We start from the raw sequence: 13,971 nt of genomic DNA on the forward strand, positions 1-13,971 counted from the left end.
TTTTCCTGCTTGCCATATTCTTACAATCATCTTTACTGTTGGACTTTTTACCGAAAAAGAGTTGGCCTCTAGGGTCTCTATTACAGATCTATGTGGGGACCCTATTAACATAATTTTCCCACTTGCACTTCCTCCTCCCTCTATACTACACCCCCCAAATGCTGTAATTGTGCCGCCAAAAAATAACTATAAGGGTGTGGGACCGCTAGCCCTCCTCTATTTGTTGGTAATTGCAGCATTTGGAGACTAATCCTTGCCTTTCCCTTTTTCCAGATTAGAGTCCTAAAAAGGGTCTCTATCTTTTTAAACCATAGGTTACTGATCCATACTGGGGAATTGTGAAGTACATAGAGCAATTGTGGCATCCAGATCATTTTAATAAGATTGCTGCGGCCGGCCACCGAAAGTGGAAGATGTCCCCAAATATCCGCTTTACGTTTAAATTTACCCAGAAGTGGCACTAAATTATTATTTATAAATTGTTCTGGGTCTCGTGTTACCACGATTCCCAAATACTCCATCTTCTCCCCTACTTTTAATTGAGGGATTCCTACCCCATCCATGTTGCTTACCGGGTCCACTGGCAAAAGTGTAGATTTTTCCCAGTTTATTACCAGGCCCGAGAATCGTCCAAACGCTTCTACTGTTTGCACTGCAGTTTTGAGGGAAGTTGTAGAATTTCCCAAAAAAAGGAGGATATCGTCCGCATACAGCGCAACTTTTTCCTCTTCTGCTCCTCTCTGGAACCCCTGTATATCCTGTCTGGATCTAATTACAGTTGCCAATGGCTCAATTGCCAGGGAAAATAGGAGGGGGGACAGGGGACAACCCTGTCTCGTTCCCCTTTCTAGTTCAAACGACTGTGAGTATTCATTATTTATTTTTGCACTTGGGGAATTATACAATAACTTTATCCTTTTAATAAAGGATGGACCGAACCCAAACTTCTCCAGAGCGTACCAGAGATAGTCCCACTCCAGGCTATCAAAGGCCTTGGTGGCATCCAATGATAGGATAGATCTATCTCCCGTATTCTCTGTTGGAGTCTGTAAATTTAAATACAACCTTCTTATATTCATACTCGTGGACCGATTTGGGATAAATCTAGATTGATCTGGATGTATAAGTTTCTGAATATATTTATTTATTCTCGTTGTCAACACCTTGGCCAAAATGTTAACATCTGAGCATAGCAGAGATATCGGTCTATAGGATGATGTGTCTAGTTGATCCTTTCCTTCTTTCTGGAGCACTATGATAGTTGCTTCTAACATTGAGGGGGGTAGCCTTCCTCCTTCTATCGCCCAGTTCAGCACTTTTAGTAATTCCGGGAGCAGCACCTCGCCATATTGCTTGTAAATCTCTGCTGGCAGGCTGTCTGGCCCTGGGGACTTTTGATTGGAAAGTCCTTTAACTGCCTGTTGTAATTCCAATAATGTAATTGGGGATTCTATAGCGTTTCTATCCTCCTTCGAAAGAACTGGGGTTCCTATTTCTCTAAAAAATTCCTCCATTTGCACCTTTACATCCCCCCTTTTTGATTTATATAAATCTTTGTAATATACTGCAAATGTATCCACTATTATAGATGTTTCAGATGATATCCCACCTCCTGACGTCCTGACTGCGGGAATATTAGAAGGCACCGCATTCGTTTTTGCTAGGAGGGCCAGTGTTAGGGTTGCCACCTTTCCTTCAAGCCAAACCCGAACACTTTAGCGGCACAGGGCACGTTTGCGGCAAACAGTGGGTGTGGCCAAACTGCTCTTGCTGACATCATGGCTCCCCCTCAGTGATGCCAAACCTGCCCCCAGACAGCGGCCCGCATCTCCCGAATGGCAACAGATTTTTGTGTGACTACCTCAGTTACTTGGGGAGCCACAGCCCAGTCTAAATAATGTGTCCAGGTTTCAGGCAGACTGAAACCCGGACACAAGATCCCAAACCCGAACTGTCCGGGTGAATCCTGGACAGGTGGCAACCCTAGCCAGTGTATGGAGCACAGTCAGCAGCTACAAACACTGTAGCTGCTGACTTTTAATAAGGACACTTACCTGTCCAGGGTGCCCACAATGTGGGCAGCCGAAGCCAAGCAATTGCTCGGGTCTCGGCTGCCCCGCCGCCATCCTCGGTGAGGGAATCAGGAAGTGAAGCGTTGTGGCTTCACTTCCCGGTTCCCTACTGCGCATGCGCGAGTCACGCGGCGCTATGTGAATGGTCGGATGTCTCCTGGGACACACACAAGGTCCCAGAAGACACCGCTCCCCATTTCCCAGGAGGCAGCGCGAGGCGGAGAAGAAAGAAGACCACCGCAGATGAGAAAGTGGCAGATTAGGACAATGTGTCTAGTAACAGCCATTTCTGGTAAGTATAAAACATTTTCTTTTTTTTTTTCAATTTTTTTTTAGCCTTTTTGGCAATTTTTTTAGGGTGGACCTGAAATTTTAGCTCTATTCACAAAACCACATGTGACAATTTAAGTAAGTGCTCATTTTGGAAGCTACTAATTTGAAGTCCACTCCACTAAATTATTACTTTTTTCTTTTTTTTTTGCATGGAGTTGAATCACATGCTGGTTTCCTTTATGGGTCAAGCACGCTAGAGAGAAAATATCTATACCAGACTTCCTAGTAACAGCCAAACGCCAAGACCATTACAAAGTCAAATCGTGGTGTCACCTTTCCCTTATGGAAAATGTATAATGTAACAAAAACAATAAATAAGGGATTGAGCTCCAGTAGTGTGACGTCTTTGTTATGTTTTTTTTTCTAAGAATCAGACGCATTGATGAGACGGGTCGGATTAGGACTTACGACGGCGTACATGGCGCTGCGCAGTCGTAAGTCCTTTCAGAATCTGGGCCTGTGTCTTTTTTTCAATCTTGGTTTTGCTCATCCTGTACAAAGAATAGAATATTATAATGGAGTCCTCACTGGCAAAACAGGCACTTTGCTTGGTGTGTTTATCATGTCTAGACTTTGACCGTACATTTGTTAGATTCTCTTTCATTCCAGGGGCTGTTGCCCTGACATTAGAGGGAAGTGGCAACTGTGGAATACTTTGCTCGTATTGTTTGCCTAGATCTCTAGACTGTACTGATTTTATGAGAACTGTGAATACTATTAACTTCCACACATCCTGTGCTTATCTATGAACATTGGGGAGAAAAGAACTACATACCAACAGGGCCGTTTGAAGGAATTTGGCGGCCCCAAGCAAAATGGACATGAAGGCCCCCCCCCCCCCCCCCCCCCCACACGCACACAAAGCCTCCCCATGTTCTTTTTGCTCCCCCCTCCCTCCCTATGTTCTTTTTACGCCCCCTACCGGTTCCATACCGTGTGGCAGGAGATTCAGTTTCCTGTTCCCGGCCGGACTGAAAGGAAGTGAGCACTCAGTGTGCACTTCCTGTCAGTCCGGCCAGGAACAGGAGACTGAATTCCAGCCAGAGTCCAGACTGACAGGAGGAAGGAAGAGGAGTTTGGCCACGCTACAGAGAAGGGGAAGTGACAACTCAAGGCAGCAGTGTTGCAGGCTCTCTATAGAGCGCTCAGGCGTCTGCAGCATATTGGGAGTGCGGCAGGGGCCCTTTTTGGGGCCCCAGGCCAGCTCGGGCCCCAAGCAATTGCTTGGTTTGCCTGCCTTGTAGCAACAGGCCTGCATACCAATGTAGTATGTGTATTACTTTGCAAGTACATCAGATGATAGCTTTTTCCTAGTGTTGGATTTGACAAAAGTGACTACCCTGTAGAAACCGGCCAGCATTCGATTTTTAAAAAATCACTTTAATCAGTGTGCTGACACTCCGTCATTGTCTAGACCAGGGGTCAGCAACATGTAAATCATGACCTACCAGTAGATCGCAAACAGGTGACTGGTAGATCGCGATCTGGGCTTGTTGACCCGCCATTCCAGACCGTCAAACAGGACTTATACAAAAATTGTAGATACAACAACCTTCTACTACAAATTCAAGAGTTTATGGATTTGGGGAAACCACATGCAAATCACATATTACAAAAGTCCCCTTTAGACCCCTTTCCCACTGGGGCATTTTTCAGGCGCTTTTGGGCTAAAAATAGCGACTGTAAAGTGCCAGAAAAATGGCTCCCCTGCAGTGTCAGTATGAAAGCCAGAGGACATTAAAAAATGTTAAAAAATGTCCTGCAAGCAGCATCTTTGGAGTGATGAAGAAGCGGTGTGTCTAAACCCACGCTAACATGATGACTACCTGGTAAATAGAAAGGGGATGATTCACAGAGAGTTAGGCCGGCGTATCAGTAGATACGCCGACCTAACTCGGAATCTACGCCAACGCAAATTTAAGCGTATTCTGGAAACCAGATACGCTTAAATTAGGCTCAGATACGAGCGGCGTAAGTGTCTTACACCGTCGTATGCTAAAGTGTAATTTTTAGGCTGACCGCTAGGTGGCGCTTCCATTGCGGTCGGCCTAGAATATGTAAATGAGTAGATACGCCGATTCACGAACGTACGCTTGCCCGACGCAGTAAAGATACGCCATTTACGTAACGCACTTTCAGGCCTAAAGTTATTCCATCAAATAGCTGAAATAGTAATGTTAAGTATGGCCGTCGTTCCCGCATCGAAATTTGAAAATTTTACGTAGTTTGCGTAAGTCGTCCGTGAATAGGGATTTACGTCATTTACGTCCACGTCGAAAACCAATAGGACCGTGCGGCGTACTTTGCGGCAATGCACACTGGGATATGTACACGGACGGCGCATGCGCCGTTCGTAAAATACGTCAATCACATCAGGTCACCCCCCATTAACATAATACACGCCCCCTCAGCCGAATTTGAATTAGGCGCCATTACGCCCGCCCGATTTACTCCACACCGCCGTAACTTAGCAGGCAAGTACTTTGTGAATCATGTACTTGCCTCGCTAACTTACGGCGGCGTAGTGTAAACACGATAGACTACGCCGCCGCAAAGTGAAGGCGCTCTACTTGAATCTAGCTAAAAGACTCATGTCATATGCCAGTTTTTAAATGATACATTGTAAGTGCATGTCTTATGAAAGGGGGGGAACCATAAATACATTTTAAACAATATTACGCTATAGAGTTCTTTTTCTATCCTACATGTAATTGAGCTCATTAGCGGATTATCGTACATCTGTATGCAGCGGAGTGTGTAAACCAGCTTTCCAGGGAGAAGAATCCATCAGGAGTTCTGTGCTTGTTATCAGCACAGTCTGGTAAGAGTCTAATTCTTAGGGGCGCGTTATCTTTACCCCCAAACCTACCATTAGAGGTGAAGGTTTAAGAAAGTTTTTTTTGGAATATGATTGAACACTGCGCCGGGACCGTATGGGACTACGACACGGATGTGATCACATGACGGCATGATAAGACTGACATTGCATTTCATTATAAAACACATGCTTAATAGTTAGCATGGGTTTAGACACATAGCGCTGCCTGGATAATTTTCACGTTGTCTGTTTTTAAAATGCAGAGGGACTACTTGTAAAGTTGAAGCAGTAGTAAGAAAGCAAGAGACACATAAGCCGATGCCTCCTCTGTAGTGCTGGCTCCTGGACCATGCAGAGTGATGCCAACTGTACTCCATCTCTTATCCCGTCTAGCATAGGGTGACCAGACATCCCCGGTTTCAGGGGACAGTCCCCGGATTGAGGACACTGTCCCCGGACCAAGTCTGTCCCCGGTTTTGTCCCCGGAATTCAAAGACAATCAGTGCAGAATAAAAAATAATAATTTTGAATTACACACCTCCACTCCACCGCTCCTACTAGCTTAGGGGGTGTATTTTTTCCATTATCTGTGCCCCTTTCTGATGATCATGTGCTGGTCGGAGTGGAGGGATTTCTTCAGTTTTGGGCGCATGCCCATTCAGCTCCACTCACATGTTCTTCTGCCTTGGCTCAAGTCCCGGTCAGCCGCCTGGCTGTTTATCTCCCTGCCTTCCCTGGTGGAGTGATCTTCCTCCGCTCCCCACCCAGTAGTAGCCGGGGCCCGGAGAGTGAGACTCGACAGGCTGTGAGGCGTGCAGCGACGGGCAGAGAGTTGCTGATTGCCGCCAATACTAGTAAAAAAAAATATGTCCCCGGATTTCATTTAAAAAATCTGGTCACCTTAGTCTAGCAGCCTTTTGATTGGTGCCAGCCACAGGAAAAAAGAGATCTTCAGGTCAGTGTAAATCAATACACTGGGAATAATAGTATAGGGTTGCTTTTACATTGATGTGCTACAGTTTACCCACACCGCAGGTGCAGTGCAGTGTACCTGCAGCTTTTCCTGCGGGTTTGCTGCACTTAGCCATAGACTTCTATTATACAGACACCCCAAGTCTCCCGCGAGCAGGGGCGGACTGACCATTGAGTCACTGCCCAAGGGCCCCATGCCACTAGGGGGCCCCATCAGGGATGCCATGCTCAGTAAAACCAGGGACAGTATGTAAAAATCTATGTTTTTTTTACATCTGTCCCTGATATGTCCGAAACTGACATGCTTTTGATGTGAAAATCCCGCGATTTTAGCTGCCCCGCCTCTGCACTGCCTCCTGGCGTGGTGACCATCTGTAAGCCCAGGGGCCCCATAATCTTCTATTGCCCGGGGGGCCCCATGAGTTGTCAGTCCGCCCCTGCCCGCGAAACACAGGAGTCTCCAGTATTTGGCTGCGGGTTTTACGAACACCCACGAGTGCCAGGCGATCTCCTGGCTGGGCCTGCCACTCAGCCACAGACAGAGCAGCCTGAGGGCCGAATGGAGTACGGCCACGGCGGCCGCTCAGGCTGCTCTGTCTTCTGTCTGTGGCTGAGTGACAGGTGGATGTAATGACGTTCCCGTCTCTGCGAGATGTAGGACTGTAACAAAATCCTGCCTCCTAGATAGATGGAACACTGATCCAATGAAACATTGAATCAGTGTGACGTGTATCATAGGAGGCGGGAATTTGTTACAGTTGCCGCCAGAATATTCAAATCTGTTTCAGAGCTCTGAGTGATCCGGATGTATTCCATGGGCACTGTAAGGCTGTATTTCATGGGCACTGGTAAGGCTGTATTCCATGGTCACTGGTATAGCTGCATTTAATTGGCACTGATCAGGCTACATTTAATTGGCAGTGGTATAGCTGCAATTAATTGGCACCGGTATAACTGCATTTAATTGGCACTGATCAGGCTGCACTTAATTGGCACTGGTATAGCTGTATTTAATTGGCACTGGTAAGGCTGCATTTAATTGGCACTGGTAAGGGTGCATTTCATTGGCACGGGTAAGGCTGCATTTAATTGGAGGGGGCGTCGGCAACAGCGCAAAGTGTCACCTGCCTGAAAGGAGTTTGCCACCTCCCTGAAATTAGTTTTTGCAGGTTGGGATGTATGATTATATCCTGTGAGTTTTGGTGCACTTTCTGAATGAAGGCACATTGGTGTGCTTTAAGAAAGTGCACCACACTTGTAGGATATATTAGAAGTCTATGACAAAGCGCTGCTAACCCAGGAAAGTTGCAGATGGACTGCACTGCACCCTTTGTGCAGGTAAACCGCAACACATCATTGTGAAAGCAGCCTTATAGAACACTAAGGGTTCATTTACATTTGCAGTTTGGGGGGGGGGGGTGGTAAAATACCATAGTTGTGTTTTTAGCACCCTGCCCCAACCACATCCATTGTAGCTGCAGTGGCCAGGGGTGTACACATGCTGCAGCAGGTGTTATACCCCCCCTCATGGTTGTTGTAGCACCTGCCAAGCATGACCCATTCAAGTGAATGAGGCCATTCTGCAAGTGCCCTGCAACCTTGCTTACTACAGCAAATAAGGGGTTAAAGCAGGCAGTGACCTGCTTTAACCCCTCAGACCCTGCAGAATCATGCAGTTGCGGGGAACTTGCAGAAGGCCCCAATTTACTTGAATGGGTCATTTTTTATTTTTTTTTAAAAGCCTATGGCGTGTGAACACACCCAAAAAACTCCACCCGATGCAGAAAAAATGTGCACACACATAAAGAGTGTTCACAAAAACGTGCAGACGGGTGCAACGTCAAGTGGACCTCCTGTGAAGAGGGACCCAAACCCTGATCCCCCGGGGCATTAGGCTCCAGACGGGGACTGAGGTACTGTGGTCCGAGCAACCGAAGCCGACACGGACCCAACTTCTTCGGAGGGACTGCCAAAACAGAACCCTCCCATTACTAGGTGGGGCTCCCCTGAAGGGAGACCCCATGAGAGCAAGTGAACTAAGCCAGAAGGCCATGTCCACCTACTCCCAAGATGTTCAGGGCTGGCCCGAGGACCGGCACCCTAATAATCTCACAGTGAACAAAACGTGCACAAACAAAAATAAGACAAAAACGTGACAAACATAGGCTTAAATTAAATAAAGTGGGGGAAAGGGATAGTGAAAGAAGTGGTCATTGCGTTCAACAATGACCAGGCCCTCCGGCCAGGAATAAAAAAATACTCCGTTCCAACCAAAAAGGCCCGGCCACGATCAGCACGGCCAGAGTGCAATGGCCGAGCCTCGCCCTGGGAGAACCACCTTCATGATCATGGTGTCTCCCCTGCCAGGTAAGTAATTTACTTGAATAGGTCATTTTTTATTTATTTTTTGAAAAGCCTATGGCGTGTGAGCAAGTGAACTAAGCCAGAAGGCCATGTCCACCCACTCCCAAGACGTTCAGGGCTGGCCCGAGGACCGGCACCCTAATAATCTCACAGTGAACAAAACGTGCACAAACAAAAATAAGACAAAAACGTGACAAACATAGGCTTAAATAAAAGAAAGTGGGGGAAAGGGATAGTGAAGAGGAGAGTGAAAGAAGTGGTCATTGTGATCAACAATGACCAGGCCCTCCGGCAAGGAATTAAAAATTCCTCCGGTCCTAGCCAAAAGGCCCGGCCCAGGAGGCAGGTGCTAAAAAAAGCGTGTATCTGGTGCAGTGACTGTGGTATCTTAAATCAATGTGTCCCTCACTCACAGTGATCTTCAGATACCCCTGGACTGCCACTCCAGGGGCACATGCACCATAGGCTTTTCGTTCCATATCCGACCCCCCGACCGGCCAGTGCAGCCCTCCACCCCTGCCAGCAACCCGGCGGATTTGCATGGTCCTACCCCGTCCACCACAGGGCATTACCAGCTCCTTCTACGGGATCGCTGACAGAGATAGCACTTACACCGGCCAGCCAGAAGGCCGGACTAGAACTCGGCAAAAAGACCAAGACCAAGCGCAGCACCCATCCTCACCAGGAGCACCCTTCCAGATGGCTCAGACTCAACCATGGGCCGGCCCCCAGTAACTGTCGGGCAGCACAGCGTAGTCCCTGCTGAAACCATCCTTCCAGGTGCTATGACGTCATTGGATCGCATCCACCCTCCCCATGTAGGAGGTGCTTCAGCGCTCCGCTGACAACTGATAAGAACAGATACCACACCTAGTCCCAGCCAAAAGGCAGAGAAGCGACAGGGAAGACACCACGATCAGCACAGCCAGAGTGCAATGGCCGAGCCTCGCCCTGGGAGAACCACCTTCATGATCATGGTGTTTCCCCTGCCAGGTAAGTATACTTGAATGGGTCATGATTGGCAAACAGTAGCACCCACCAAAAGCAACCTTCAATTCCTGCTGGAACATGTGTGTACACCTTTTGGCTGTTGCCTCAGCAGCTAAGGAGGAGCACCAGAGTGGACATAAGGACATGTTTTGCCAGCACCAGTTGCTTTGGATTTTTTTGAACTGTGAATGAACTGCATATATTATGCATGTCATTTTGTGAATTAAGCAAAACAGCACTGTGCACATAGCACTTTTGTAGTGCATGGGAACACGTTTGTGAATATTTTGAGAACATTTATATTGGATGTATTTTATGACAGATGTTGTTATTTGAGCATTAATGCATATCATTTTTATTTGTCGCACAGAATTACTTTAACCACTTAACTACTGGCCGCCGTCAATTGACGGCGGCACGATAGCTCTATTGTTCTGACAGGACGTCATATGACGTCCTTGTCTTTTAGAGCCACTAGGGGGCGTGTGTGCGCTGCTGGCGGCGTGCGTGCGTGTCGCTGCCGGCGCGCGCGCTCACCCGCCGCGTTGCTGGGAACACGATGCGCGTGCCCAGTAACTGAGCAGGAGCGTGGATCTCTGTGTGTAAAAAATAAATCATAATTATGTCCCCTATTTTGTAGGCGCTATAACTTTTGCGCAAACCAGTCACTATACGCTTATTGCGATTTTTATTATAGCAAAAAGTTAAAAATATTGTGTTTTTTTTCAAAATTGTCGCTCTATTTTTGTTTATAGCACAAAAAATTAAAACTGCACAGGCGATCAAATACTACCAAAAGAAAGCTCTATTTGTGGTCAATTTTGTTTGGGAGCCATGTCGCACGACCGCGCAATTGTCAGTTAAAGTGACGCAGTGCCGGAAGCTGAAATTTCGCCTGGGCAGGAAGGGGTTATATGTGCCCAGTAAGCAAGTGGTTAATTAGCATTAAGTTGTGGCACTAATTAGCACTTTATGCATGTGATCTTCTATAGGCAAATAATAGAGTGTGGATATATGGCTAAGTAGAGAAACTAATTAATTAATAGTTCACATGCTGCACTATAATTGAGCACAGAGGTACACTAATTTGAGTTAGTGGTGTCATTATAGTCTTTCTAATGTGGTCTTCTAGCGTGTGTATATACCATATATACTCGAGTATAAGCCGACCCGAATATAAGCCGAGGCACCTAATTTTACCACAAAAAAATGGGAAAACTTATTGACTCGAGTATAAGCCTAGGGTGTCCATCTGCATGCCTCACTGTGCCTCACTTTGCCTCACTGTGTCCATGTGCATGCCTCACTGTGTCCATGCCTCACTGTGCCCATGCCTCACTGTGCCCATGCCTCACTATGCCCATGCCTCACTGTGTCCATGACTAGACTGACGTTTAACATGGGAGTCTATGGAAGGGGTCCTCGGCTTTGAAAAATCGGTGCTCCCCAGCTGTAGTTCCCCCGGACAACAAACTTTGCACACTTGTAGAGGAAGTGGGGCTACATGTGTGCCAAGTTTGGGACCAGCGGATCTACGGCCCGCTGGTACCGGGTTCCCAAATCTGGGAGATCAGGCGCAAAAAAGTGACTCGAGTATAAGTCAAGGGGGCATTTTCAGCACAAAAATGTGCTGAAAAACTCGGCTTATACTCGAATATATACGGTATGTTAAAAAACATATTTTTTAGTGCAGGACTTTTTTCTGTTACTTTTAGTACTAGGGCCTGTCTGATTGTATACAAATTGAAAGTGTTTAGGTTTGACATCAAATTATATGGTTTTGATAAATCTAAAGGAAAGTTGTACAAGAAAATTGTATAACGTATGGCCAGCCTTACAGGCTATGTCCAGTTACAAGGCCAGTTACTTGACTTGTAAAGAAGGTTTATGGGAATGTGTGAGGATAAAATTAGGAAACTTTCCACTACCAACTTGTTTTTAAAGGTGCACACTCTTGGGTCATAATAATCCTGAAACGAAAAGGCAGGATGGAAGATTTATTTTTATTTTATTTTTTAAGACTTCATTGGGTACATGCTTGTCCTAGGGGAGTGAGGATACAGTTAATAACCTTAAAGCATTTGCTTTGCTGTGATATATCTATCACTTTATGTTCTCTTTAATAGCTTCAGTTTTCCTGTCCTGGGACTAGCATGCAGGCTATCAGAGAATAGCAGCTGTCATCACTGCTTTTCATGTTCCGGTTATGGGTGGATGCCAGAGAGCCATTCATAATTTCAAAGTCCAAGAAAAACAGAAGTGTAGTAAGAACTAGGGGCCCCCTCCTCACCTTCTAAGTGCTGGTTTGCTTCCACTTCATTTCATTTAGTTACTCCAACAATCCTTACCAAAGGAACCAAAACAAGTTATACAGTCAAAAGGGAATTGCGAGGGATCTCTGCTGGGTTTTTACTTATCTTGAATTGTGGAGAATATAGCAATGGTAAATTCTCTGGAAAAGGAAAAGTGCGACTCCACAGTGAGAGAACGACTGGGAATTCCAGCATGGAAATCTCTTTACTGGAATCTACTCAGTGATTCAACCTAGAACTGTCACCAAATAACGATGTATCTATTTTTAATAACAATAAATAACATTTATGCCACGTACACACGATCATTTTTCGGCATGAAAAAAATGACGTTTTTCGGCATGTAGAAAAAACAACGTTTTCCCAACTTCATCATTAAAACGACGTTGCCCACACACCATCGTTTTTAAAAAATGCTCTTGGGAGGGAGTGGACATGGTCTTCTGGCTTAGTTCGCCCTCTCTCATGGGTTATCCTTTCAGGGGGGACCCACCTAGTGCTTGGGTGGGTCTGTTTCGGCAGACCCTCCAGAGAAAGTGGTCCGTCTGGTTTCTGTCAGATAGACCAAGTGTAAAGTACCCTTGTCCCCGTCTGGAGCCTAACACTCCAGGACTGATTTTAGAGGGCTTGTGTACACCCGTTGCAGGTTTTTGTGTCACCTCTTTATGTATGTGCACATTTTTTGGGCACCGGGTGAAGTTTTTAAATGTGTTTCACACGTCATGGGCTTTCAAAAAAAAAAAAAAAAAAGATCAGGGGTATTTTAAAGCTCCTTTACCATTTGCCAAGAATATGTAAATACTTTGATGTTCATAGGCTGAGCACAGGTGCCTACTTTTCAGCATTTTAAAGTTACCCACAACATGATGCAAATGATCTACCTCTGATTGCTAGTACTGCACACAGTTCCTGTGTGCAAGTTTCTTTTGGCTGATGATTTTATCATCTTTTCGGTATACCTGTTTATCTACTTATAGTGAGCCTGTGCTTTTCCCATACAGCGCAAAGCAACATGTTTACAATAATGCCCCCTCTGCAAGAGCATATCTTATCTTAAGAGTTATCTTCCCTGTTGATTTGATAAGCCATCATATCAAGTTAATAGAAGGGGAAGGTTAAAGCGGTGGTTCACCCTAAAAACGACTTTCCCCTATTACACTGTGGGGGGGCAGTGTAATAGGGGAAAGTCGTTTTTAGGGTGAACCACTGCTTTAAAGTCAACCTGGTAAACTCTGAGTTGCTTAACCACTTCCCGCCCGGCCTATGGCCGATTTACGTCCGGGAAGTGGTTATCAAATCCTGACAGGACGTTCTAGAACGTCCTGCAGGATTTCATGCCGCGCGCGCCCGTTGGGGCGCGCATCGCGGCGATCGGTGATGCGGGGTGTCAGTCTGACACCCTGCATCTCCGATCTCGGTAAAGAGCCTCCGGCGGAGACTCTTTACCACGTGATCAGCCGTGTCCAACCACGGCTGATCACGATGTAAACAGGAAGAGCCGCCGATGGCTCTTCCTCACTCGCGTCTGACAGACGCGAGTAGAGGATAGCCGATCGGCGGCTCTCCTGACAGGGGGGGTTAGCGCTGATTGTTTATCAGCGCAGCCCCCCCTCGGATCGCCACACTGGACCACCAGGGATGCCCACCCTGGAGCACCAGGGTGGGCAAAAAAAAAAAAAATGACACAAAAAAAAAAAAAAAATGACAGAAAAAAAAAAAAAAAAAGCATAAGGAAAAAAAAAAAGATGCCAGTCAGTGCCCACAAATGGGCACTGACTGGCAACCTGGCAAAAATCAGTGCTGCCACCCCAGTGTCCATCAGCGCCACCCCAGTGTCCATCAGCGCCACCCCAGTGTCCATCAGTGCCATCCCAGTGCCACCCCACAGTGCCCATCCATGCCCAGTGCCCACCTATCAGTGCCCATCTGTGCCACCCATAAGTATCCATCAGTGCCGCCCATGAGTGCCCATCTGTGCCGCCTATGAGTGCCCAGTGCCGCCTATGTGTGCCCATCAGTGCCGCCTATGTGTGCCCATCAGTGCCGCCTATGTGTGCCCATCAGTGCCGCCTATGTGTGCCCATCAGTGCCGCCTATGTGTGCCCATCAG

At 46.7% G+C, this 13,971-nt stretch overlaps 2 pseudogenes; both read right to left on the minus strand.

The window, feature by feature from the left end:
- Positions 1–8,395: 8,395 nt before the first annotated feature.
- On the minus strand, positions 8,396–8,570 carry LOC120929837 (annotated as a pseudogene).
- An 840-nt stretch (positions 8,571–9,410) lies between these two features.
- LOC120929840 lies at positions 9,411–9,560 on the minus strand (annotated as a pseudogene).
- Positions 9,561–13,971: the final 4,411 nt, after the last annotated feature.

This window comes from Rana temporaria, chromosome 2 (genome assembly GCF_905171775.1).
Source record: "Rana temporaria chromosome 2, aRanTem1.1, whole genome shotgun sequence".
Taxonomy (NCBI): Eukaryota; Metazoa; Chordata; class Amphibia; order Anura; family Ranidae; genus Rana; species Rana temporaria.